The sequence below is a fragment of the Hyperolius riggenbachi genome, chromosome 3, assembly GCF_040937935.1.
Source record: "Hyperolius riggenbachi isolate aHypRig1 chromosome 3, aHypRig1.pri, whole genome shotgun sequence".
Lineage (NCBI taxonomy): Eukaryota > Metazoa > Chordata > Amphibia > Anura > Hyperoliidae > Hyperolius > Hyperolius riggenbachi.
This window is the reverse complement of record NC_090648.1, coordinates 419,485,655-419,512,892: the sequence shown is the minus strand read 5'-3', so window position 1 is coordinate 419,512,892 and position 27,238 is coordinate 419,485,655. Positions and strand designations below refer to the sequence as shown.

General features: G+C 44.0%; 1 long non-coding RNA gene across 1 annotated transcript in view; it reads right to left on the bottom strand.

Annotated features, from left to right (window-relative positions):
• The window catches only part of LOC137561621 (uncharacterized), a 204,204-nt gene extending 179,688 nt beyond the window's left edge, over window positions 1-24,516 (bottom strand). The window contains exon 1 of the long non-coding RNA XR_011030072.1: window positions 24,402-24,516. This is a non-coding gene — a long non-coding RNA (uncharacterized lncRNA). The remainder of the gene's footprint in view (window positions 1-24,401) is intronic.
• Between the last annotated feature and the right edge of the window lie 2,722 nt (window positions 24,517-27,238).

The following is a 27,238-nucleotide window of genomic DNA, read 5'->3' as shown; positions in this document are numbered from 1 at the left end:
CGGCCCTAGAAATGGGCCTGTCTGCATGCTTGTTGAGGGGCTGTGACTTAAATTATTAGAGACACAGGATCAGCAGGAGAGTCAGGCAACTGATATTATTTTTAAAAGGAAAAATCCATATCCTTCTGAGTTTAGGTTCCCTTTAAGTAAAGTTGAATAGATGGTCTTTAAAGCCTGCTTGAATGAGTTTAACCACTTCACCACTGAGGGGTTTTACCCCCTGACCACCAGAGCAATTTTCACCTTTCAGCGCTCCTTCCATTCATTCGTCTATAACTTTATTATTACTTATCGCAATGAAATGAACTATATCTTGTTTTTTTCGCCACCAATTAGGCTTTCTTTAGGTGGGACATTATGCCAAGAATTATTTTTTTCTAAATGTGTTTTAATGGGAAAATAGGAAAAATGTGGGGAAAAAAATAATTATTTTTCAGTTTTCGGCCATTATAGTTTTTAAATAATGCATGCTACTGTAATTAAAACCCATGAAACGTATTTGCCCTTTTGTCCCGGTTATAAAACCATTTAAATTATGTCCCTATCACAATGTTTGGCGCCAATATTTTATTTGGAAATAAAGGTGCATTTTTTTCAGTTTTGCGTCCATCCCTAATTACAAGCCCATAGTTTATAAAGTAACAGTGTTATACCCTCTTGACATAAATATTTAAAAAGTTCAGTCCCTAAGGTAACTATTTATGTATTTTTTTTAATTGTACATTTTTTAATTTTTTTTTAATTGCAAAAAAAAAAAAAAAATGGGGAGTGTGGGAGGTAATGAGTTAATTTTATGTGTAAAAGTCATTTATTTGTATGTGAAAAATGTGTAGGGTGTAGTTTACTATTTGGCCACAAGATGGCCACAGTAACTTTTTGTTTTAATGCGACCTCCAAGCTTCCTTCCGGAAGCTTGGAGGAAGAATAAGGAGGCTGGACACGTGAGTTTTTTCTCACAATGATCGCGCTGCCCATAGGAGAGCAGCTGATCATTGCGGGGCTTAGATCAACGAACGGGAATGGATTTTCCCGTTCATTGATCTCTGGGCGAGCGGGCGGCGGCGTGTTTACTAGCGGCGGGCGGCGTGTTTACGAGCGGGAGCGCGGGCAGCGTCGGGAACGCGGAAAGTACGTGTTTCTCCGTCCCTGGTTTTTAAAGGATGGAAAAAGGGGCGGAGAAATACGTACGCGCGGGGGTAAAGTGGTTAAGGATGGGTGGCTGATGGGGGAGGGAGTTCCATAGAGTAGGTGCTATTCTGTAGAAGCCCTGGAGCCTTGTGAGTGAGCAAGTGATGCAAGGGATGGACATCCAAAGATTGTTGGAAGAGCAAAGAGAGTGGGTTGGGAGTATTTATGGATGAGATCTGAGATGCATGGAGGATGGATTTGTAAGCCAGGAAGAGTAGTTGAAATACATATTTTGTAGTATACATTTGTATAGACATTATTAAATGCAAAAATCCAATTTTGCAAAACCAGGAAACAGCAAAATGCATAAAAACATTTAAAATGAAATGGTTTAGAGCATGTATAAAAGGGCAGAAGGTTTGTTACTTTAATCCTTGTAAAGAATGTATTTGTTCTCCTAATAGTTACTATTCACAAGAGAACAATTTGTTATGTACAAATTAATGCTAACAGACAAAAGCTCATCTGTTTTCTTAAATATATACTACATAGAAGAAACAGAGATGTCTGTTAAGGCTCATACACACGGGGTACGGCCGTCGCCGCAACCACGTGGCACGCGCGTGTTGCGGCGACGGTTCGCCCGTGTGTATGACGCGCGCGCCCCGAACCGTCGCCCGTCGGAGCTGTCGCCAGGCGATTGACATGTTCAATTGCCAGCTACAGCCGTCGCCGCAACCTCGCCGGAACTGTCGCTAGCCCCGCATGTGTATGCGGGCTAGCGACAGCTACCCACACACAGTACACGGAGCATCCGGCGGGGGGGAGGAACCTCGGTGACAGCTTACGCCGCATCGCTAATCCCTCTGCTGCCGTGTGTATGCAGAGGGACTTGGCGACGAGCTGTCGCCGAACTGTCTCCGAACTGTCGCGCACACGCTCCCGTGTGCAGCGACAGCTACAATTGTCCCCCCGTGAGTACTTAGCTTTAGGACCAAGCAAGCACCTGTCTTATAATGGCTGCAGAAACTTCTACTGACAACATTTAAAGGCACAGCATGCGCCTGTGCACCTGCTTGCCAGAATATGCAGGGCCATAAAATAACTATAACTGCTATGCCCTGCAGGAGTTAGCCTGCTCAAAATAGTTTGCATCTCATTTAGTGCCCATGTGGAGGTCGTGGCGGTTCACTAGTCCACTGGTGGCAAATTAAGCATTAGTAACATAGAACTGAGTCCCACACCTTTATTTTCAGTTTAATGGTTTCATTTTTTTTATTTCAAATTAATTAATTTTTTTTGAATATTGAAATTTTCAATTTCTAGCGAAAAATTAAGGTATACACAAAAAACATAAATAGGTATAGCCCTTGTCAGAGAGATAATGAACATTACTAATACAGGAACTGTGGCATTATTCTAGCTTCATATAATGGGCTCCAAAAATAACCCATACATTATATAGTTTAGTTACCCTAGGTAAGTTTGTGGTTATACGCTTAAAGAGGCACTTAAGCGAGAAAAAAAAATAAGTTTTACTCACCTGGGGCTTACCTCAGCCCCCTGCAGCTGATCGGTGCCCATGACGAGTCGCTCTGATGCTCCGGGTCCCGCCGGCGGCCACTTCCGGTTTCGCCGTCAGGACCCGTCAGGCTGGGGAACGCGGCTGATTCTACGTGTTCCCAGCCAAAATAGCACCCCTATGCGGCCGTATGTCCGCATAGGCACCCCTATGCAGACATTTGGCCGCATAGGGGTGCTATTTTGGCTGGGAACACGTAGAATCAGCCGCGTTCCCCAGCCTGACGGGTCCTGACGGCGAAACCGGAAGTGGCCGCCGGCGGGACCCGGAGCATCAGAGCGACTCGTCGTGGGCACCGATTAGCTGCAGGGGGCTGAGGTAAGCCCCAGGTGAGTAAAACTCAATTTTTTTCCTCACTTAAGGTTCACTTTAAAGAGGAACTGTAGTGAAAACTACATATTGAATAAAATTACTTTTTTTTCCATCGTTTATAAATTATTTCGGGTTTGCTTATTGTAAAATCTTTCCTCACCCTGATTTACATTCAGAAAATTATCACAGGTGGGTGGCTACATCTTTACTGCTGACAGGTGATCACTGTGGAATGCTCATTTACTGAGAGCTCTAAAAACCAGTAGCTCTAATACCTTGTCTTTCACTATGTTCTGGGGCTGAGAATTTTGCATATCTAATCAGCCTAGGATAAGCATCACTAGTAGGGTGAGGTCACAAAGCAGGTAACAGTAAAAAAAGGGCACAGGAGGCTAGTGGACAAATCGGGTGCCGTCATTCACTCCCATAATAAATATCGTTTAATAGGCGCCCGATAGGAAAAAAGGGCGCCGGAGAAAAATAACGTTTTAAAAGCGGCGCCCGGAGACTTAATGTTTTATTACTGCTTCTCATGATTACACATTATTTAATGATTTATACATTTTTTAATATTATTTTTAAACGAAAAACAGTACAATATTTTTTTCAAACATTTTTAAACGAAAAACAGTACAATTTTTTTTTTTTACATTATTTTTAAACGAAAAAACCGCACAATATGTTTTTGAAACTTTATTAATGCTTATCACAGGGGGGTCTTAGGTTTAGGCACCAACAGGGGGGTCTTAGGTTTAGGCACCAACAGGGGGGTCTTAGGTTTAGGCACCAACAGGGGGGTCTTAGGTTTAGGCACCAACAGGGGGGTCTTAGGTTTAGGCACCAACAGGGGGGTCTTAGGTTTAGGCACCACCAGGGGGGTCTTAGGTTTAGGCACCAACAGGGGGTCTTAGGTTTAGGCACCAACAGGGGGGTCTTAGGTTTAGGCACCAACAGGGGGTCTTAGGTTTAGGCACCAACAGGGGGGTCTTAGGTTTAGGCACTAACAGGGGGGTCTAGGGGTTAGGGGTAGGTACAGGGAGGGTTACTTAGGCACCAACAGGGGGGGTCTTAGGTTTAGGCATCAACAGGGGGGTCTAGGGGTTAGGGGTAGGTACAGGGAGGGTTACTTAGTAATTTTTTTTTAAACGTTATTATACGTTTCACTATTTAAACGAAAGATTAACGTTTTTACAATTGCCGATTTAATGCACATTATTTAATGATTTATAACTTTATAAAACATTGATTTTAAACGAAATACAGTACAATACATTTTTAAACGTTATCCATGCTTATCGTTTAAAACCCCGCGCCCTTTTTTCCCAGCGCCCCTTTTTAACGTACGCCACAAAGCAATATATAGCAATATATAGATATAGGAAGAGTTTCTGACACTGCAACCTGGAAAATTATGGTGAAAGTGGGTAATGTATATATGAATAATGTACTGCATTATTCTATATGTCACTACAGTGCTACTTTAATATTTCATATTCTCATTTAGTAAACTTTATTAAGTCAAGCTTTGGATTTGGTGGAAAGATCTTTTTGCAGAACATTTTCAACCAGAAAATTATACATTCAGTTACAGAAATTTTTGAGATTTTGCTTCTGCTGTACAAAGCTGCAGCTATATTTGACTGCTGACAGTGGATAAAAGTTGATAAAATATTCAAAACACTTTTCACATGAAAAGTATATACTGTATGTTTAATAATTTCTAACACCATTAGTACATTTACTGAGTCATTAGAATATATTTTTTTTTACAGCAGAGAGTGGAACACAAAATCTTCATTAGATATAATGATAACAAACTGACAAGACAGGATGTATTAAGGCTGGGTGCACACATAACAGAGCGTGAAAGGTTGCGTTTTCTGTCATTTTTTTGTGTGTGCGTTTTAATGCGTTTGCGGTTCGCATATACAAAACGCTTATAAGCGTTTTGTAGGCGTTTTGAATGCGTTTTTACATTGTGTTTTATGCAAATCACTAGGAAGACAACAGGCAGCGGAAATACATCACAAAACTATTTAAAAAAGAAAAAAAAAACACATATAAAAACACATGAAAAATGCGTACAAAACGCAAATTGCAATACATTGTGTTCCCATTGACTTTCATTATGTGCGTTTTTTATGCGTTTTGAATATTATGCAACAAAACTAGCGTTTTTAAAAACGCACGCATACAAAACGCGTATGCGTTTTTTATATGCGTTTTTTCATGCAGCCCATAGACTTCCATTAGCGGCAAAAACATTGCATTTTCAGCGTTTCTGCTAAGTGTGCACCTAGCCTCTGTCTCACAGCTACTTGCTTTTTAGGTGTTATGCCCCATCTACACGGAGGGACATTGTAGCGATCCGGCGGCTCGATTAGCCGCCGGATCGCCTCTTCCGCGTGCCCGCCGCGTCCCAGCTCGCCGCGCGTGCGCCGCATTCGATTCCCCGCTCGTGCCCGCTCGTCCCCGCCGGCGCCGCTTATCTCCCGCACGATTCCCTGCCATTGTCCCCTCGCGGGGATCGAGCAGGGAATCGGCGGTACGGAGATCCGTCCTGTCGGATCTTATCAATCGAGCCACATCAGTGGCTCGATTGATAAGCAGCATCGCGGCCGCATCTACTCGTGTAGATGTGGCTTTAAGGTCTATACACACTTGTACTTTGTATTGTTACAGATAAGTCAGTGTCAGGTGTCAGGTGTTCCCGGCTCCCCATTTATCCTCTGACAACCAATTAATGGTCATGTGTGATGAAAAACTCTTGACTTCCAACTACACGCTAAAGTGAAAGTGCATCTAAATGTATTTCAATGCCATTTGCTAGTTGTTTTATTTACATTTTAAATGTGAAATTAATCATTATCTAAATATGTTACGCTTATTTTTTAATCTGCTGTACATCTTGTTAGTCCTGTAGTTCTTGACTTTCCACTCCTTGCCCCAATTAGAAGTAATCCACATTTCATATCTTTAAGCCATCAAAACTCAGAGCAGGATTCAACCACTAGGCAACCTAGGCAGGTGCCTGGGGTCTAGTAGGTATCTAAGGGCCCACCAACCACCTTCTCCGACCTCTCTCCACTTCAGCTTACCACAAAGACCACAAGGGGGTCCCACATCTACTACCTTGCCTTGGGCCCCATTGCATCTTAATCCGTCTCTGTCAAAACTTTCATAGTTATTTGGATTGGACTCCTCCTCCTTCCAAATGCAGAGGTTTGATGAAATCTCAGTGCCAAGATGTTCAATGCACAATTGAAGCAATGAAAATTTCACAGATGCCACTACTTCACTACCTATCTTGACAATAACAGTCTGTATGACTATCACTAGTCAGATATACAAATAGGGGTCATGCTGTTCTTTATGGTATTCCTAGTGCAGACTTAAAAATGCTTAACTGCCACACAAAAATTTGCCTGTGAGCAGTAGGTTGGTTCATTCAATTTGATACCTACAGCCTCATACACACATACAAGGACTGTTGTCCAGCAGGGATTGGGATTTGATCCCTCAGGGTCTGTTACTATGGGGACAACATGGAACACATGGTGGAGTGGCTTCCTGTGAATAGTGTGAGAAGGAGAACAATGTGCTTGGTGTTCATTTGGTCGTTGCTAAAGGTCCAGCATGCTGGATCTTTAGGCAACATTAGGGTGCTACCATTTATACGCACTAGATTCATTCTGGTCTTTATTGGTCATCGTGTCTGAGTTTAATTCAGTGTGTGTACACAATTCTCATCAAAGAGATATGGAATAGCTGGATTGGGGAATCAATGAGGTTAACTGGCTGTTCCTGCCAATTTGACAAGTTATATATCTTTTAGATGACTTGCAAACAGCCCCTTGAGCCACTGTTACCACCAGAGCATGGAACCTATCTCACATTGGGCTTGATTCACAAAGCGGTGCTAACCTACTTAGCACGTCTAAAGTCTTTAGACGCGCTAACCAGGGTGCTAAGTAGGTTAGCACCGGATTTCTCAATCAGATCACGAGCTAACTTTGCGCGCATAAAGTTTTAAGTCCCATAGGCTTTAATGGGCACTTCGCGCGGTGCGCTCTGTGCAGTACGCGCGTAAAGTTTTACGCGCATAAAGTTTTGTGCGCGTAAAGTTTATTTAAACGTGCTAAGGGGGTTTTCACAGGCGTGCTAACAGTTAGCACCGCTTTGTGAATCAAGCCCATAGTAGCATACAGTCTTATTAGAGAAAGGGCATTTGTGCACAGATTTATACGCCAGACACAGACTCTAGAAAAACATTCTGAATCGGATAGGGAGCCAGTGCAGGGATTTACAGAGGGAAGATGTGTGTGCGGATCGGTGCAAAGAATGGATGAATCTTGTAGCTACGTTCATAACTGATTGAAGGGGGGCAATGCATTTCAAGAGGAGGCCAGAAAGGCGGGAGTTACAGTAATCAAGGCGGGAGATGATGAGGGCATGGATGAGCAGCTTGGTCGTGTCCGGGGTTAAGAAGAGGCGAATCTTGGAGATATTACGGAGGCGGAAATTGCAGGCTCTGGTGATGGCATAAAGATGATATAGATTGATTCATAATGCTGATGAGTAAATCAGTCATTCATTATGTATTTGCACTTTTCCATCATTGGAAGAGCAGAGTTGTCATTATAACATGCATTGCAATGCAGAAGCAACATTGTTCCTGGTCAATTGATGCTTTTACCAGTCTACTTTTAAAGGACCACTCCAGAGAAAAAAAAAGGTAAGCAGTTAAAAGCTGACAGAACTGAAAGGTTTAGGACTAGTCCTTCTCCTCATGGGGATCTGGGTTTTCTTAGTTTTCAAAAGCACTTCCTGCTCTGCATTTGCTAAATAAAAATTTGAAAATAGTGAGTAGGGAGCTGGCTGGTATATAACTATTTTGTCAGTTAAACTGTATTCAGTAAATGCCTTTGAAAACAAAGAAAATCCTGAGAATCCCCAATGAGGAGATGGACTAGTCCTAAACCTGTCAGGTTCTGTCAGTTTGTAACTGCTTACTTTTTTCGCTGGAGTGGTCCTTTAACAATAAGGGCAGCCAAATCAGAAAACTTATACTCAGATTCTTACTTGTATCACGTCTAGAATCAGCTAGTGATTCCAATCCAACCTTGCATATATTTAGCCATTTCTTACCAGCAGTCTAGATTATTTTAATTAACCAATCAAAATAGTTTCTGGTGAACAAGTCTTCGAGTAAATGGCATGTACCCCACATTCAGGTGGAGAACTTTGAAACAACTAATACTACACACAAAAAACTTTCAAGTTCTCAATCATGCATAAACAATAGTTTATTGAGTATCAAAATACACACATATCCCATTTAAAACCCCCACTCCCCCCAAAAAATTGCTTACATAGACATTGGAGCGCTCCTCACATCCACTCACCACACATACACAAAGCACCGTCTCTGGCCAGATATAGTGCTGCTCACTCAGGTTGCTTATGTTATCAATTATCTAAAGTCCTCATATGAGCAATGCAGTGATATGATTAAACTTCAAAATAGGGTGAATTCCCTTAAATTGCACATAAGTTTAACTTTAATTGTGCTATCCTCCACGGATCTTAAATAAGCAATCAAGTTGCAAAATTGCAGGTTCACTGCCAGCAAAAGGTTGCAGCTTATACGTTCAAATAATAGTTTAAAGGGAACCAGAGAGGATGTAATATACATACCTGGGGCTTCCTCCAGCCCCATACGCACGGATCGCTCCCACGCCGCCGTCCTCCACTGCCTGGATCCGCCGCCACCGGGTCCCGTCATTGCAGCGAGTCGGCCAGTCGGACGCGGCCAATTCTCCGCATCACAGGGTGCTCTCTCCATACAGATACGCATGTGGCTGCCTACTGCGCAGCCGCATGCGTACGGGTATGGAGGGAGCCCCTGTGATGCGGACAATTGGCCGCGTCGGCCGGAAGTGACGGGTTCGGTACCGGCGGATCCAGGAAGCGGAGGATGGTGGCGTGGGAGCGATCCAGGCTTATGGGGCTGGAAGAAGCCCCAGGTATGTATAAAATCATTTTCTATTTTGATTGGCCATTCCTCTCTGGTTCCCTTTAACTTATTATGCCCACAATAGTCATCACTGTTGTGGAAGACGGTTTCTTTAAGACTTAGAAACACTGCTCAGCAGCACTCACCACCTCTTCTATCCCCTCGTGATGTCCAAAGCTCTCCGGGCTTGTAGCTGCAGCGTCCCGCAGCTCACACTGCCCTAACACTATGGTCTCCGGGGTTACTGTGAGGTTTCTCTCTGGCCGGCCAGACTCTGCGCTCTGTTACAAGGTGAAGGACGCCAGGCTCCACACTTTCACTTCGTCGGCTCAGTGACCACGCCTGCATACACGTTATGCCCACTTAGTCTCGTGGGCTTCATCAGTGCATCATGCTGTGAGTCTATTTTGTCACGCCAATGAGCGTGGTCGCGGCGGCAGCCCCAGGTCCACCTAACGCCAATTGGCGTCAAGTCCTGGGGCTCTAATTTACATGAGATCGTGTGCACGCTGCGCGCGCTTCTCATGCTTGGAGGGCGGAGCTCCGCCCCCTCTTCAGACTCTGAGCAGCAATCGCCGCTCGGGAGACTGTTAGATGGCGTAATCACCGTCTATTTACTTGTACAGCGATGCAAACGGCAGCAGCGCTGTACTAGGGACAGCCGTGTGACACGGCTGTCTCCTCCTGAGGCTGCACAGTGATCGGCTGTCATAGGCTAAGGCCCGGTTCACATTAGCGGTTGTTTGCCAAACGGACCGGATGACCTGACCTGATCCGGACCGGATCCGGATCGGAACCGTACGGTTCTGATCCGGATCCGATCCGGATACGGTCAGGTTGCATCAGGTGTCCATCAGGATGCGATCCGGATCCGTTTGGCAAAAGTTACGTTAAAAACAAAAAAAATGTTGGGGTCTGGGAGGTCAGCAGAAGGGGGACCTGTGGAATCAGGCCCTCTGCTGTTTAGCACTCACCTCCACCTCCGACATGCTGCCAACATCTCCGGATCCGGATCCAGCTGTGCTGCTCCACTCCAAAATGCTTGCCCATGTGTCCCCATCCAATATCGCCGCAACAATCCCCATAGGAAGTGGGGTAGAACATCCGGATTTCTCAGCCAGTGTGTTGTGCGCTCTCCGGTTCCCATTGGTTTGTATTGGCCGGATGGTGCAGTCCGGCTCCGCCCCGGATACGGCTGCCGGAGGAGCCGGATGAAAAAATAGCGCATGTTGGAACGGAGGCCGGAGTCCGGATCCGGCCCGGATCCGGTCCGGCTCCGGTTCGGCAGAACGGACGCATGTGAACGGACGCATAGGCTTTCATTGCTATGCCGTGCGTCCGTTCCGTCCGTTCTGCAAGCGGTGCGGCTCCGGCACGGTGATTCCGGAGGGCCACCGCAAGTGTGAACCGGGCCTAAAGCCTATGACAGCTGATCACGCTGATTGGCTGGCGGGGGAGGGAGGGATCGGGGGACAGGACACAAACAAAAAGGATATTTTATCTATAAAAAAACAACACAAATATTTGTATAGAAAAAAACAAACACAGGGGGGGGGGGGTGATCAGACCCCACCAACAGAGAGCTCTGTAGATGGGGAGAAAAGTGTGTGTGTGGGAGGGGGGGGGGGGGGGAATCACTTGTGTGCTGTGTTCTACGGGCCTGCAGCTATGCCTTAAAGCTGCAGTGGCCCATTTAGTTAAAATTGCCCTTGTCTTTAGGGGGGTTTACCACTGCAGTCCTCAAGTGGTGAAAATGCCTTTCAGCAAATGCCTTTGAAAACAAAGAAAATCCTGGGACCCCCTATGAGGAGATGGACTAGTCCAAAACCTGTCAGGTTCTGTCAGTTTGTAACTGCTTACTTTTTTTCACTGAAGTGGTCCTTTAACAATAAGGGCAGCCAAATCAGAAAACATATACTCAGATTCTTACTTATGTCACATGTCTAGAATCAGCTAGTGATTCCAATCCAACCTTGCATATATTTAGCCATTTCTTACCAGCAGTCTAGATTATTTTAATAGTTGTGTAATATTCATTAAAGAATGGGCCTGGATTGCATAGAAACAACAATGTAAACCGTATTAAATAAAAATAATGTGTAAAATGAGAGAAATGGATTGGCAGAACAGTACACGTCTCTAGAAAAATAAAATAGTTTTGAAACATTAATAGCTTACTGGATAAACAAATTATTCTGAGATAGGATTCTAAGAAAACCGCATTACTGTTATTTGCCGATAATTGCTCTGGCTTTGTGAATGTATTGTGTTAGCACTGTCATCCAAGCACAAACATACCTCTATAACAAGATGGTGCCTTGCAATAACAATAAGAAAAGATTCTGTTGTTATTCTATATGGAGAAAAAAAAATTCTTAAGGGACTTAATGTGTTGCAACTGTAATCAACCATCTTCATTTAGGATGACAGTTATTTTACCTGCAAAAACCTAACAATTTATCTTGTTCAAGTTCCCCACTCATTCCACATCAGTTTACTGTTAACACCAAACTGATGTGATTAGAATAATAAAATTAACTATATTCTTGAAATTGAGTCGTGTACATTGTGGAATGAATAGATGACTAAAATAACTACATTAAACGTTAACCCTCTGCAGTTTGGAACAAAATCAAATCAAAAGCTGGCCTACCACTATATTTAAGTAGCAAAAGTAATTTTGCACCAGCACAGAAATGACTGAAGATGTAAGGGTTGGTTCACACGGGTGAAACTATGATGTTTTCGCAGTCCGGAACCATTTTTTAAATGATCTTGGTGGCAGTTGGTGTCATTTGTGTAAACACTGTGTCTCATTTCATCTTGGACACTATGTATAGCATCCAAGACAGCTGTATTCACATGGTTTTCATGTCTGTCTGGGGGATCAAAACACATTGTGATGACTGAACCGCGGTAGCCGATGTGAATGGATGCCAAACGCATTTTTGCACAGTAGCAAAAAAGTGGTTTGCATCGCAAAACGAGCCACCGCCAACCAACCATGTGAACGAGCTGTAAGAAATGTAAATGACTGACACCACTCTGAGGATGTAGTGAGGATCTGGGTGAAAGGAGCTACAGTAGTTATAGCATAATTAGACAGGACAAGGCAGAAGACAGAGAAGTCAAAACAAGGCGGGATGGGGATGGCAGCTATCGAGATCACTGATATCCAAGTGGCACAAAACAGGAGGCAGTACGAAGTGATTAAGGGCAGAAAAAGGTTGGCAGGTTGCATCTTCCTCAGTCGCAATGGAGGGATTGATGATGGTACTGGAAGATGGGGAAGGAGGCTGTGAACATCAGTAGGTTGTGTATAGGGAAGAAGACAGCAGTCATCAGTCATTGCAACTGGAAAAGAGGCAGCATGCATCAGTGATTGTTGAGTCATACTGGAAATAAAGGGGAAGCAGTGAAAAGGAGAAGGGTGAACATTAGAAGAAATATGAATGAATTTGATTCTTCTGTCCTTTATGTAAGTAAGAACACTGGGATGTAAGCACCTTATCTTGTGTGTGTATGCCTGCCTAGGAGAGAACTGAGCAGCTGCCCGGGGCCACCAGCACCCTCTAAAGCCCCTAACTTATGAAATGTGGTATTCAAAGCCTATTTGCTGTCAGGCTGGTACTAAAATGTAAGGAGACCCCTGCTCATTTTGGCTCAGGTTCCCAAGATGAATGTCATCTGAGTTACAAAGGGGGTAATTTCTCTGTGCTCACAGCCAATATAAGTGTGATGCTTGTCAGGATCTCCTCTCTCGAATCAATCCTAATGCCTCAACTTGACACTGCAGTCTTCACTCTATTTGGCGTGTCCCCGTTTGAACAGGAGACTGGAAACATCTACCCAACTATGGTTACACCCAGGCCTTAATGCTCAAGGTACCAAGACTGATGGCAGAGAGCAGAAAAATGAACAGTACCAAGTATCGACAAGATCAGGGCAAAACACAGCAGAAAACAAGTAAACCAGATCGTAGTCAAACAAGCAAAGGTCGGTCCAGGCAGCAGACAAAGGATATCCAGGTAGCAGGCAGAAAGGTCAGTCCAGGCAGCAAGCAGGGGTAATCCAAGTATCAAGCAATAGGTCGGTCCATGCAGCAAACAAGAGTATTCCAGGTAACAGGCAAAGGGTCAATTCCAGGCAAGCAATCCACAGAAGTCTGTACTGAAAAACACCCAGCAAGTAGCAAAGCTAACAGCTATCTTGGACAAAGGACATCAGGCACAACAGGTTGAAATACTTACATCCTCCAATCAGTGGTCGGCCACACAGACTGCACCAATCACACAATATCCCTACCTAAGTGTCAGCTGACTATGCAGGATCATCTGACACTAATATAGCTGGCGTCTGAGGCTATAGGATGGCCGTGTGTGCATTAGAGGCTACCCTCTACCGTCCCCAACCCGTGCCCCGACGCGCAGAGAGTCAGCTGACTTGATGATGTCAGCAGTCCGAGTCTATCTGCAGCATCCCTTACCCAAAAATGAGAAAATCAGCGCTGGAACAAGCAGCAGGTGATTCTCTTACAATAAGTATACCAAAGTCAGTAAAAGCAAAAAAATCTAAATACAGGAAATATATATATATATATATATATATATATATATATATATATATATATATATATATATATAGTGTAATTTATTGTAAGATTTATATTTTTTTGTAAAAACGAAAAATACAAAGAGAATAAAGCCATAGAAGAATAATCATGTTATGATGAAACAGAGAACGGAGTGTCGTAAAAATTAGTTGAGACGCTGTCCTTATGCTTTAGCAATAGCAGAAAATCAATATTGACTTAGAGAAGTGCAATTCAGAAGCAGCCTTGTAACGAGGATAATTCATAAACTGGGACATGGAACAGCTCAGCGCAGTAATGGACTTATTTTGTTATCTTGGTAGGATATTCTGAGGCACCACAAGTGGAGTTTCAGCTTATGTTTATTTTTTTAATATTTAGAGAATTTGTGTTCCTCACTGTATCTCTCATTCACATAAAATATCATTGGAAATTTGATGTAACAGATCTCACAAGTTTTTTTTTTTTTGTATAATGTTCTTAAAAATTAATTTTACTTTTCAGTCTGAAACTCTGTTTTTCTTAATATGGCAGTTGATGCAAAACATCTCTGATGTAGTCAGGCCACATTGGGCCCGATGAATGAAGTTGAAGTAAAATTGCAATGCATGGCAATTTTTACCGATACTAACAGCAAGGGGGCAGCGCTTGTGTACCCTGTTACCAGAGTAGCTATTGTAACATCCAGTATGCAGCTCATGTACCACGCATTACAGCAGTAATGCAGATGTTACCCCCGTGACGCACAATGTGCAAATAGGTAAACACACTGCCCCCTGCCGTTAATACCAGTAAATGTGCACTGCTTGTGCATGGAATTTTTACCACTACTTCATGGATAAGGCTGTTATAGCTTGCTCTTCATCACACTGCAGCTCATTGCAAAAAAAAAAAAAAAAAATGTTTTGAGAGGTTTAGTGTGTCCTTGTAATGGTTCATGGTCTCCCTATCTGGTTGTAAAGCTGTATAGTCCTTACTTGTATCCTGGCCCCTTCTTGATAGTTTCAGCTGAAATTTGGACAAATACTGAGATCAATTGCTGATCACTCTACAAGGTCTATTTAGTCTATTTATATAGATAAATAAGCAGTGATGTTTTAATCCAAGGTGCCAACTTCCGCATTGGTTTAAATGGGTCATCTGACCTCACCGACCAATGAGAGTGTAAAAAATATTCCCTCTCATTGAAATAATCTTCCATTATTTGGAAGCAAGGCATGGCTAAGAGCCCAGTCCTTGAGTGGAAGGGACTTGGAATTGCTGTCTTAAGCATTGTAAACCACAAGAACTGTGGTCATACAGACTTAAAGTGGAATAAAACTCTGACATAACATTCAATAAAAATGTGTTTTCCTACTTTTTATTACCCATACAGTTATCATATTCACTTTTGTGCACAAGTAATAGTTCCTGTTTACAAATTACAAGGTCCCAAAGTACAGTTTATCTCCTCTGCAAGCTGCCATTGCATTGTATTCATAGATTTTAATATATATAAAACAGCAGCTGTCTAATGAACATTTCTCATCTGTCTCTGACTGCCTGTGAGCTCAGTACAGTTACGTTTCAGTTCCGTGGCTGGCTGTAACTAATAGTTCCTTTCCTTAATAACTTATTTAATGTCCTAACTAGAGGTGATGTGCCTGGATATATGTGTTTTTTTTTAACTAATAGTAGCAACTGAGAAATGTAAACAAAAGATAATGTTATCACCTCTTCAGATGCAGGTCATAAGCTGAAGGAGCTTTCCACTGCAGAACAAAGTGCTGTGTTTAACTGTTTGAATGCTGCTCTGTTACAATTTTTTTTTCTGGTAATAGGTTTAGGCTACTTTCCCACCAAGACGTTGCGTTTTAGGTGACGTTATGGTCACATAATGTGCCCCTAATGCAACACATGGTGTTGTTGAAGTTGGACGTCAGATTGAGCTGCGTAATGCAGCTCTCAAAGCAGCCGCTCCAGGTTAGTGATAGGAAGTCCGGATCTTTTTAAGGATTCGGATCATTTGAATCGGATCATTGAAAAGATCCGTATCTTTGAACCGAATCATTTGAACTATTTTACTAGGGAAGCAGACTGGGTGAAATGACTAGCAGCAGGGGTGCAGCTAAGGTTTTTGTGGCCCCAAGCGGACTGTAGGAAGTGGCTCTATCCTGCGCCATGGCAAAAATGGGTGTGGCTATCCCACATAAGTGGGTGTGGCCATGGCATGTGGGTGGGGCCAGAGGGCGGATTGGGGCGGGGCTGTTAGCGGGGAAAAATGGATGTCGGGGTGATTGCCCCGCACGATGGGCGTGGCCATGACATTGTATAGGTGGAGCTTAACCATAGCACAGCAAATATAGCCAACTATGACCATTAAATAATAAATGCAGCAACAGTTACCCCAGACACCAGAAAATAAAAACGCAATTTGTGCAACATTTCAACAGAAAACAAACGGAATTTGGGCCACATTTCAGCAGAAATCAAACGCAATTTGGCCCACATTTCAGCAGAAATCAAACGCAATTTGGGCCACATTTCAGCAGAAATCACACGCGATTTGGGCCACATTTCAGCAGAAATCAAACGCAATTAGGGCACATTTTCAACAGAAATCAAAAACAATTAGGGCACATTTTAAGCAGAAATCAAAAGCAATTGAAGCACATTTTCAGCAGAAATCAAACACAATTAGGGCACAGTTCAGCAGAAATCAAACGCAATTAGGGCACATTTTCAGCAGAAATCAAACGCAATTAGGGCACATTTTCAGCAGATATCAAACGCAATTAGGGCACATTTTCAGCAGATATCAAACGCAATTAGGGCTGCAAAAAGAAAAGAATTTACTCACCTGGTACTGGCAGAAGTCTTCTCTCCCAGTCTCCCGGCTGGCTCCTCAGGCGCGCAGTTCCCACGGAGCTCCCTCCCTCCTCCAATCTCCCGCGCTGATTGAATGCAGGGCTACGGGAACATGGCCACCCGAAGCCCTATACTGGAGACATAAATAGTCTCCAGAGCAGGGCTTCGGCAGCGGCCATCTTCCCGTAGCCCTGCTCTGCTCTGCCAGCCACACGGGGCTGCGGGAAAATAGTAACGTCACGCCGACGTCACGGAGCCGCCGGCGCCGAGGCCTCTAAGACCTTGAGGCCTGCTTGGTGCCTCGCGGCGCCCCTGACTAGCAGGACAGGACTTTCCCTGCACTGTACATTCTGTATGTTCCTGTTTCTTCCAGACAGACAGACACTGTGAACCGAATCTCTCATTGTGATCTGCAACCTGTACACTGTGAACAGCACATTGATTTTACAGTGCTGTGAGTTAGGCTGCGTTACTGGCTGCTGTAACGTGGGACTTTAACGTCCCACTGTGAAACCAGCCTTAAAGAGAAACTCCAACCTAGAATTGAACTTTATCCCAATCAGTAACTGATACCCCCTTTTACATGAAAAATATAATGCTTTTCACAAACAGACCATCAGGGGGCGCTGTATGACTGATTTTGTGCTGAAACCCCTCCCACAAGAAGCTCTGAGTACCGCGGTACTCTGGGCAAACTGCCACAATGTAACAATGTTCACAGACAGGAATTAGCTGTTTACAGCTGTCTCTAACAGCCAAAACAGCTAGGAGCAGCTACATAACCTGCCCACAGTAAAAATGTCACCATGTAATAAATGTCAGAATGTAAATCAGGGAGGGGAAAGATTTTACAATGAGCAAACACTGACTAAATCATTTATACATAATTATGGTAAAAATTAAGCACTTTGTTTTACTACATTTATTTTCACTGGAGTTCCTTTTTAAGGTTGTAAATAATATTTTATAGCAAAGAAGAAATGCTGAGTTTCAGACCACTTTGAGGATTCAGGAATATTGCAAATAGCCCAGTTGGTGGGAAAGAGCATTTGCACATATTTGTAAGCAGTTGACTTGGTACACAACCCAAAAATATAAAATAATATTAAAATATATTAAATAAATAAAATGCCAGTGACAATTAAAAAGGCTTTTCTTCTTACCTTATGGTTTTATCTGTGCATTGTTCTGTGTCCTCCAAAAAACCCTTATGTCAACATTAGTAGTGGGCAAAAAGGTTATCTTCTTAGAGGTTGTAAGAAGAATAACAAATTAGAAGTTAAGATAGATTTTATAGTGGGGAGCTGTTACTGTTATAAAAAATAGAGCTATGGCCCTCTAGATTGCAATTAAAACTATGACAGGGCATCCCAGTTGCATAGCTTGATATTGCAAAACACAAACTGATCTCTTGGGAACAAAAATTACAGTCATTGGACATACTGTATATGCGTGAACCTTTTCAAATAGGCACTAAAGGCCTGGTGTAATGTACCTTACTTGACCTACACGGCGGGCCTCTGGTGTTCGACCTTCAGTGTTTGTCATGGGACAAAGGCGATGGAGAAGAGAGACAGAGAGAAGGGACCCAGGTGGCAATGAAGAGAAGACACACACTGGCAGACAGATGAGCGTAAGCTCCGCTGCCAACACTTTGCAAGTCAGTCATCCCCAAATTGAATGCTGCTACTGATGCACTCCTGACCCGCCACCAATCAAGTGATATCTTCCATCCTGTGCAGTCTACTGAATCAAACGAATTTGGCTAAAGACCATTTTATTGGGCATTGTTTGTGGAATAAATTTCTAACAGCGATCAAATCTGCCGGTTATCAACGGGAAAAATCAATAAGTGCAAGGCCATCCTTACATTACAGGTCAGAAAGGAGGAAGTGGGTGGCATTTAAGTCACTTGGGGGAGAAAGCTAGTAGAACTGCTACAGTGCAGATTACTGGAGGAGATGTCACTGCAATACTAGTGAGGAATGGAAAAAGGATTCAATGACTCATACCCTCACTCCCCATGTGAGTCCACCTGTACATTACCACTTCTATGGTGACTACAGAATCCTTTAACGTGGACCTGAACTCTTGCACAGGATAGAATGAAAACAGAGAGAAATGCACCCTGTATGTATTTAGAAAGTTTAGCCAGTCCTAATTCCCCCTCATTTAAGTCACATGACTGCCACGGCAGATAAGGCAGATAAGCTCATTTGAAAGCAGAGGAGGTTAACAATATGTCTGCTTCCATGAACCAGGAAGTAGAAACAGAGCAGATTTATTTTAGGATTTGTATCAGCTGTAACAAAGTTGTTGTTTTTTATGTTTAACGGTTATTATGCTGTTGTGTATCTTTTAGAGCAGAAAGGACGTACTGTGTTCAGGTCCGCTTTAAGATCAATTACTGTCTGGGAAAGAGAGAAAGAATATACACATACATCTGGTTAGATTATAGTAGCTCAGAGTCTGAAAACATTGTACTTGGAATATTGATAATATCCTTTATAGTACACTCAGGGCAGCCATCGGGGGGACAACGGACACTGCAGTGAGGGGCCCAGGGCTTCTGGGGGCCCTTGGCCACCCCCCCAAAGCGCTGTAAGGGCTGCATGTGCTGGCTGCTGGCCTGTGGTTCACTTACCAGCACACCGCGTTCCAGCACTGAGAGAAGAGTGACATCAGCACTGGAACATGGGGAGCAGATGAGTGAGCCCACTACAGAGGACTTTCTATACTGGGGCACCACCTATATCTGGCTACAGGCTACCTATATTGGGCCACCACCTATACCTGGCTACCTATACTGGGGCACCACCAATACTTAGCTACTTTTACTGAGGGTACCAACTGTACCTGGCTACCTATACTGGGTCACCACTTATGCTTGGCTACTTATACTTGGGCTTCTATAACTTGCTACCTATACTGGGGGCACCTGTAACAGGTTAACCTATACTGGTGCACCACCCATACCAGGCTACCTATACTGGGGGCAACTATACCAGGCTACCACCTATAGTTGTATACCTATACTGGGGCACCTGTATCTTGCTGGCCTATACTGGGGCACCAGCTATACCAGGCTACATATACTGGGGCATCTACACCAGGCTACCCATACTAGGGGCACCACCTATATCTGGCTATTTATACTGGGGGAACTTATACCTGGCTACCTATACTGGGAACACATATGCCTGGATACCTATACTGGGGGCACCTATGCCTGGATACCTATACTGGGGGCACCTATGCCTGGCTAGGGCAGGGGGGCGAGCTGAGACAGAAGGGGACAAGAGGTAACACAGGTGGATAAAGAGGCACAGGGGGAACAGAGAAGGACAAAAGAGGGACAGGGAGAAAAGAGATGAGACGGGAACATGAGGTCATACAGAGGGGGAAAAAGAGGCACAAACTGAGGTGAGACAGAGGGGGACAAAAGAGGCACAGGAAGAAAAGAGGGGGACAAAAGAGAACAGATAAAGGATAAGAACAGGCCTACAAGTCCCTATCTCATTTGTTAAACGGGGAATACCTGTATTTTGCTAGTATTTGGCTCCAGCCACAACATGCCATGGTCACGCCCACTTTTTGTCACATCATGCTGTGCATGCCGCTTTCTTGAGTGTTCGAAACCTTGCCCATTTTTAGCCGCATGCGTACGGACACGGAGGAGAGGTGGCTAGAGAGTGGGCCCAGGGAAGGGGGCCCAGGCCTGATGATGTGTGAGAGGTCCCAAAATTTCTGATGGCAGCCCTGAGTACACTGGAAGCACACCAATCCTGTGCACACTTGATATAGAAGCAAAGAAGAGTAGATAATGATATAGCCAGGTTAAGCCTGCAAAATAATTAAGTTCAATAATCACTGATGCCGAATAAAGTAGAACTAGGACTAGGTTTATTAACAAGTTAAAGCTGCTGTACATTAAGCCATGCTTTGCTTTGCAAAAGGTGAAAAGGTACGTTTTGGGGGCCTTTTTGAAGATGTTGAAGGAGGGGGCAACCCTAATGGGGGGGGGGGTAGGGAGTTCCATAGTGTTGGAGCATCTCTTGAGAGGTCCTGGAGGCGTGCATGGGACTGGGTGCAATCATGCAGTATCACAGCAGTATCACAAGTGCCATCTTCAGGACAGAAGTATGAACACCAAAGTAATCTCAGTAGGTAATTTTTTTATTTTTATTTTTTGAGAATCCTCAGTCAGGATTCAGGAACAGCTACCAGCATGCACGATACATGGTATTAGGGATTTGCAGTATGCACAGTACATAACAGTGATGATATCTTAGAACAAATACTTTGGTAAAGAGGAAACCTTTTACAAAATTGGACTATAAGCAGGTCTGGATCCCCAAAATCTGACACCAAAGCCCAGAAGGCAAAGGGCATCTGATACTCAAGTCTCCATGACAACAGAAGGTGCAGGACAGTTGTATGCATCTCCACTAGATCTGTGCACATATAGGGCCTGATTCACAAAGCGGTGCTAACTCTTAGCATGGCCGTTTTAACGCGAATTTTCACATTCCGCGATCGCGAATTTTCACGCGAAATGATAATGTTTTCGCGCGCAAAATTTTTTCGTGCAAAAGCGATATCGTTTTCGCACAAAAATTCGAGTTTGCAAGCGAAAACGTTATCGTTTCGCGCGAAAATTGACGATCGCGTGCAATGCGAAATTTCGCGCGAAAACGGCCGTGCTAAGAGTTAGCACCGCTTTGTGAATCAGGCCCATAGTCACTTGCTGATGAATGTACTTATCACATGAGGAGTTCCAGCCCCCAATGACCACACCTCCAATGGAAGAAGAAAGCCTTCCAAAACCTCAAGAATCTACTGTAAAGAATAACTTCCAATAGCCTTTCTGGAGACCTGTGAAAGAAGAACCCACATATTTTTACGCCAGTAGCTCTTTTGAATGAGTTGACTCAATAAACCTTAAAAATAAGATAAAATTATCTGCATTTTCACTGACTTGAAAAATAATATTTATATGTGGTATAGTAAATTTGGTTTTATTATTTACAAATCACGATTCTTTCTTTCACACGGTTCTATTTGTAGCCACTTTCTGATATTCATTTGCAAAGTTGTTAAATAGTTTCTAGATTATTATGGAAGGTAATTAGCAGCACATATGGTTATGGAAAGTCTACTATTGGTTTGTGTTGATTTGCTTGCTACCTGTGTTAATAGATGAGTCATTATTCTTGCAAAATAAACTCGACATTTGTCTGTATATTTTCAAAGCATGCCAGGAAATGTTTCCTGTTCTGTACAGAACTGCCATGCATATTCATTTTAAAAAGTAATATAATTATAAAACTAGCGCCACATTTTCAATGTATTCAACTTAAAAATGAACCTAGAAAGATTGGAGTAACCATTGTCGACTTGGGGGCGCCTAGGAGTTTTTATTAAAAGTTAACCTAAAGCAAAATACGTATGATATAATGAATTGTATGTGTAATATGTATAAAGGACAGAACATTAAATGCAAAAAAAAAAAAAAGTCTTGTTGTCATGTTTTTATTTTCAGTTATGTAGCTTTTAAAAATAAAATAAAAAACAAAAAACAGCAATGCATCATACTGTCACAATTGGAGTTTTAAAACCACACTCCGTCTTTAAAGTTATAAATGACAGCAGAAATAATGTCCCGTGGAACTTTCCTGCAGTAAAACTTTATCTCAAGCTATCTCTCATTGTTTTTTGGCTGTTTAAGTGCTTCAGAAAACAGGACTGCATTCCACCCAAGTTGGGTTGAATAGCTCAGAGAAGCTCTTTTGCATAGATAACTAAAGTTTTTTTTTTACTCTTCCTGTACTGGAAAACAATATGAAACTCTGTTCTTTGCTGCCAATGTTCTATTTTGCTAAAGTCAATAGTTCTTATTGAACAATAAACAGAAGAAGCAGTGAAAACACACCACCATTGCTTGGTAACGTGCACAAATACATGGTTATACTGTACATAGCCCAATGCAGGGGTGCCTCTAGTCATTTTGTCACTCCAGGCGAGAAATCCTGTGGCGCCCCCCCCCCCCAAAAAATAATTGTAATACAGCAGCGTTCACCAGAAAATAGTTGTAATGCGGCAGAGCGTTTCACCAGAAAATACACTTATTGTGGCCTGCATTCAGCAGAACCTGGTGATGGGAGCACAATCAAGGAGGCCCACAAATGCCAAGACTGGGCATGTGCAGTAGCTGCAACTAGTGCTTTCAGAGGGGGCTGCAACACAAGCGAGCAAACTGGGGGGACACTGAGGTCCCCGACAGGCTACAGGATGCTGGAGGGAGCCCCAGGCATGTAAATAAAAACCACTTTTTTGGGTGCCAATTCAGTGGTACTTAAGTGCAGATTATGACCCTGTACATTATCTGCAATACTTAAAGTACCACTGAATTGGCCTAAAAAAAAAGTGGATTTTACTTACATGGGGCTTCCTCTCGGCCCCTGCAGTCCATATGTTCCCTTAGTGTCCATCTCGTCTGGTCCATTCTCCTGCAGCCAACTCCAGTAAAGTTCCACACTGAGCCAGTTAGGGACTACTTCACGTGCACAGCCCTAGCCATGCACCGCCTAGTGGACAGGAGTGTTCTGCGCCTTCATAGTTATAAGCTTTAATTAACGTTGCAGGTGCAGTACACTCCTCGTCACAGCAGTGTGACCAAGGAGACGCATGGCCAGGGCCACGCATGTGCTGTAGTTTCTGACTTTTGGGGCTGACACCGGTAGAACGGAGCGGCTCAGAAGAACACAGAGGGAGGCATTATTATTATTATTTATATAGCACCAACAACTTCCGCAGCGTTGTACAGAGTGTCTTGTCACTTAGCTGTCCCTCAGAAGGCCTCACAATCTAACGCTACCATAGTCACATGTCTATGTATGTATCATGTAGTGTATGTATCATAGTCTAGGGCCAATTTAGGAGGAAGCCAATTAACCTATGTATATGTTTTTGGGATGTGGAAGGAAATCTGAGTGCCCGGAGGAAACCCACTCAGACACGGGGAGAACATACAAACTCTGTGTAGATAGCGGGATAGCTGGGATTGGAACCAGGACACAGCACTGCAAGATGAGAGAGCTATCTACTATGCCACCGTGCCTCTAATTAAATGTTACCTAAGCCCAAAGCATTAGGAGAGACGGGGGAGCAGGCATGAATGGTGAGCTGTCCTGATGCCCACCGCTCTCCTCTGCCCCCCTCCTTTCATGTAAGATACGCACAGCCAGGCCAGCGCAGTGATGCCCGACTCCAGCAACCCAGAAGAGGCTGTTGGTGGGGCTTTAGGTATAAAAGAAGAGGGCAGAGGAATGGTGGGCATCAGGACAGCTCACTATTAATGCCTGCTCGCTCCCCCAGTTTCTCCTAATGTTTTGAGCTCTGGTATCCTTTAAAAGAAACCTAAAGGTACATACTCACTGGAAGATGGATCAGGGAACCCACTGTGACACAACGAACAAGCATTCCTTGATCTATCTTCCTAGCGCACGGCACACGACGGGGACAAACAAGAAATCGCCGGTTGTGAGAAAAATCACACCAAAGTTACATCTTGGGTATGTGCCTTTAGGGTTATTAGAAATGAACCAGAGGAAGACAAGGACAGGAGGGGAGCTTACTAATTAGGCTGACCCCAGCTCATGGCTCGACAGGGAGTATGTGTGCTGATAAAAAGGCTCCCTTCCCCCATGATCCCTGTCTGTTTAGCAGTGTCTCCCTGCAGACCAGCCCAGACAGTGGATGCAGCAAAAACAAATATAGGGGGAGAGAGACTCACAGGAAGGGACAGTTCCTGCCTGTCCCCAGGGAGAGAGACCTGCTGGCATGTCATGCTTTCAGCACGTGGGACAAGGCAACCAGCAAGTACACACAACGTGAGAGGAGTGCAGAGACTCAGCAGCACAAACCTTTCTGTGCTGGGGCTGTGGAACACTGATCTGGCTGCCACTTGTTATGCTGGCTTCTCTCTGTTCTGCACTGCAGTGCAAACTGCTCGAGAATCCTGAGTTGTCTTACTTCCGTTTCTGCGGTGGTAAGAGAGGGCTGGAGGCAGAGCTGGAGTCTGACTGGCAGAAAGTATGGGCAGGCTGAGAGGGACAAAGGCTGGGCTGAGCTGTATTCAGGAGACTCCACTGCACTGAAGGAGAGAGGGGGCGGTCTGGTAGGCGGAACACTGGGAACGTGTCAGCTGTGTTAGCTGACATAAAGAAAAAAACACTCTGCAGTAGCAGCGAGCAGCTCCCCTGCGTTGTTCTCTGGCCTCCTCCTGCGCTCTAGGCAAGAATTTGTATTTGCCTGGTGGCTGAGAAGGCTGTGGCCCAATGGAAGATACAACTTAAGCCCACCAGGTCAATAAACAAACATGTACTATAGTACCATGATGAATTCTTCTCTCAAAAATGCTGGCTTAGAAATGTAAAAATAACTAGTAGACAGCCTCATACTCCAGAAGATTGGCTGGGCCTCTGATCAAGTTACGTAACATGTAAATCTGGTATCAGAAATAGGTTTCATCATATCGGGCATTAAACTGTGGGCATGCAAAGCAAAATAATAAATTACTTGAGTACCATGAGGAGGGACAGGAGGTATGAGACAGAGAAAGAAAAGAAGAGGGGAAAGGTTGGAGAGTCAGAAGAGAACAGCTTAGCCAGCAAGCGGCTACTTGTGTATCAGTCAGGTCCAACGCAACAGGATCACTTTCATCCAAAGCTGCACTGATGTTTTTTGGATTTTATGTCATGGGGAAAGCAAAAGAAATGTGAAAGGATCCGTGGGAAAAGGTAGTAGAACTCTATAACAGGAAGGGATATAAGGAAATATCCAAGAAATTAACAATGCCAATCTGCAGTGTTCAAACTCTAATTAAGAAGTGGAAAAGTAGTGTTTATGGTTGAGACCAAAAAGTAAAATTTTAGTCTTATCACTCCAAACTTTGTGCTAGAAGGTTTGAGGCGTGTCTCTGTGCTGTTTGGCATATTGTAAGTGGGATACTTTGTGACATTTGCATAGTAACTGCCACACCACATTTTTTCAGAGTCCTGAATTTCTCCTGAACGTATTTGTGGGTCTTCCTTGTATACTGAACATTTTTTCTGGCAGTTGTGGCTGAAATATTAGTTGGTCTACCTGAACGTGGTTTGATTTAAACAGAACCCATAGATAACAAGTAACTTGTCTATATATCTTAGCTAAAGTTTAGATAGTTTAATTTTCAAATCTAACTGCAATCAGCTTTAAAAGTGTATGATCATTTATTTTTGTGATACAATGAGGGCAACCATGTGCTGTTTGTCACAATACACTGAGGGAAGCTGATAGCATCTCCAGCCCTCATCCTGTGGAAAATGTCACTCCCCCCTCCTCCTCCCCCTCCCCTCTGCCTCTGAAATCTCTGGTTAGTAACCTTCTCCCCCTCCTGCTCAGACTGAGCTCCCATGAGCCCTTGCTACCTGGGACTGAGTGCCAAGGCTTTCTGAAAAGCTGTGGGTGAAGCTTGTTTAGTTTATAGGGAAAGTATTAAAACAAAACAAAAAAAGTATTTGGCTTGAGGAATGCCCTATAACCTATATGAAAGGAACACAATTATGCAATGAGTAAAAGTTTATCTCATATCCACCTTAAAGGTACACCATTTCTACTGTGAAACATGGTGGTGGATTGCTGATGTTTTGGGGATGTGTCAGATGTAGAGTTGGGCCGAACGGTTCGCCTGCGAACGGTTCCATGCGAACTTCAGTGGTTCGCGTTCGCGTCCCGCAGGCGAACCTTTGCGGAAGTTCGGTTCACCCCATAATGCACATGGAGGGTCAACTTTGACCCTCTACATCACAGTCAGCAGGCCCAGTGTAGCCAATTAGGCTACACTAGCCCCTGGAGCCCCACCCCCCCCCCCTTATATAAGGCAGGCAGCGGCGGCCATTACGGTCACTCGTGTGCTGCCTGCGTTAGTGAGAGTAGGGCGAGCTGCTGCAGACTGTCTCTCAGGGAAAGATTAGTTAGGCTTAGCTTGTTCCTGTCTGGCTGCATACCTGTTCTGTGAACCCACCACTGCATACCTGTGCTGTGAACCCACCACTGCATACCTGTGCTGTGAACCCACCACTGCATACCTGTTCTGTGAACCCACCACTGCATACCTGTTCAGTGAACCCACCACTGCATACCTGTGCTGTGAACCCACCACTGCATACCTGTTCAGTGAACCTGCCACTGCATACCTGTTCTGTGAACCCACCACTGCATACCTGTTCAGTGAACCCACCACTGCATACCTGTTCAGTGAACCCGCCACTGCATACCTGTTCTGTGAACCCACCACTGCATACCTGTTCAGTGAACCCACCACTGCATACCTGTGCTGTTAACCCACCACTGCATACCTGTGCTGTGAACCCACCACTGCATACCTGTTCAGTGAACCCACCACTGCATACCTGTTGTGTTCAGTGAACCCGCCACTGCATACCTGTTCTGTTCAGTGGACCCGCCACTGTATACCTGTTTAGTGAACCCGCCACTGCATACCTGTTGTGCTCAGTGAACCTGCCACTGCATACCTGTTCTGTGAACCCGCCACTGTATACCTGTTCTGTTCAGTGAACCCGCCACTGCATACCTGTTCTGTTCAGTGGACCCGCCACTGTATACCTGTTCAGTGAACCCACCACTGCATACCTGTGCTGTGAACCCACCACTGCATACCTGTTCTGTGAACCCACCACTGCATACCTGTTCAGTGAAC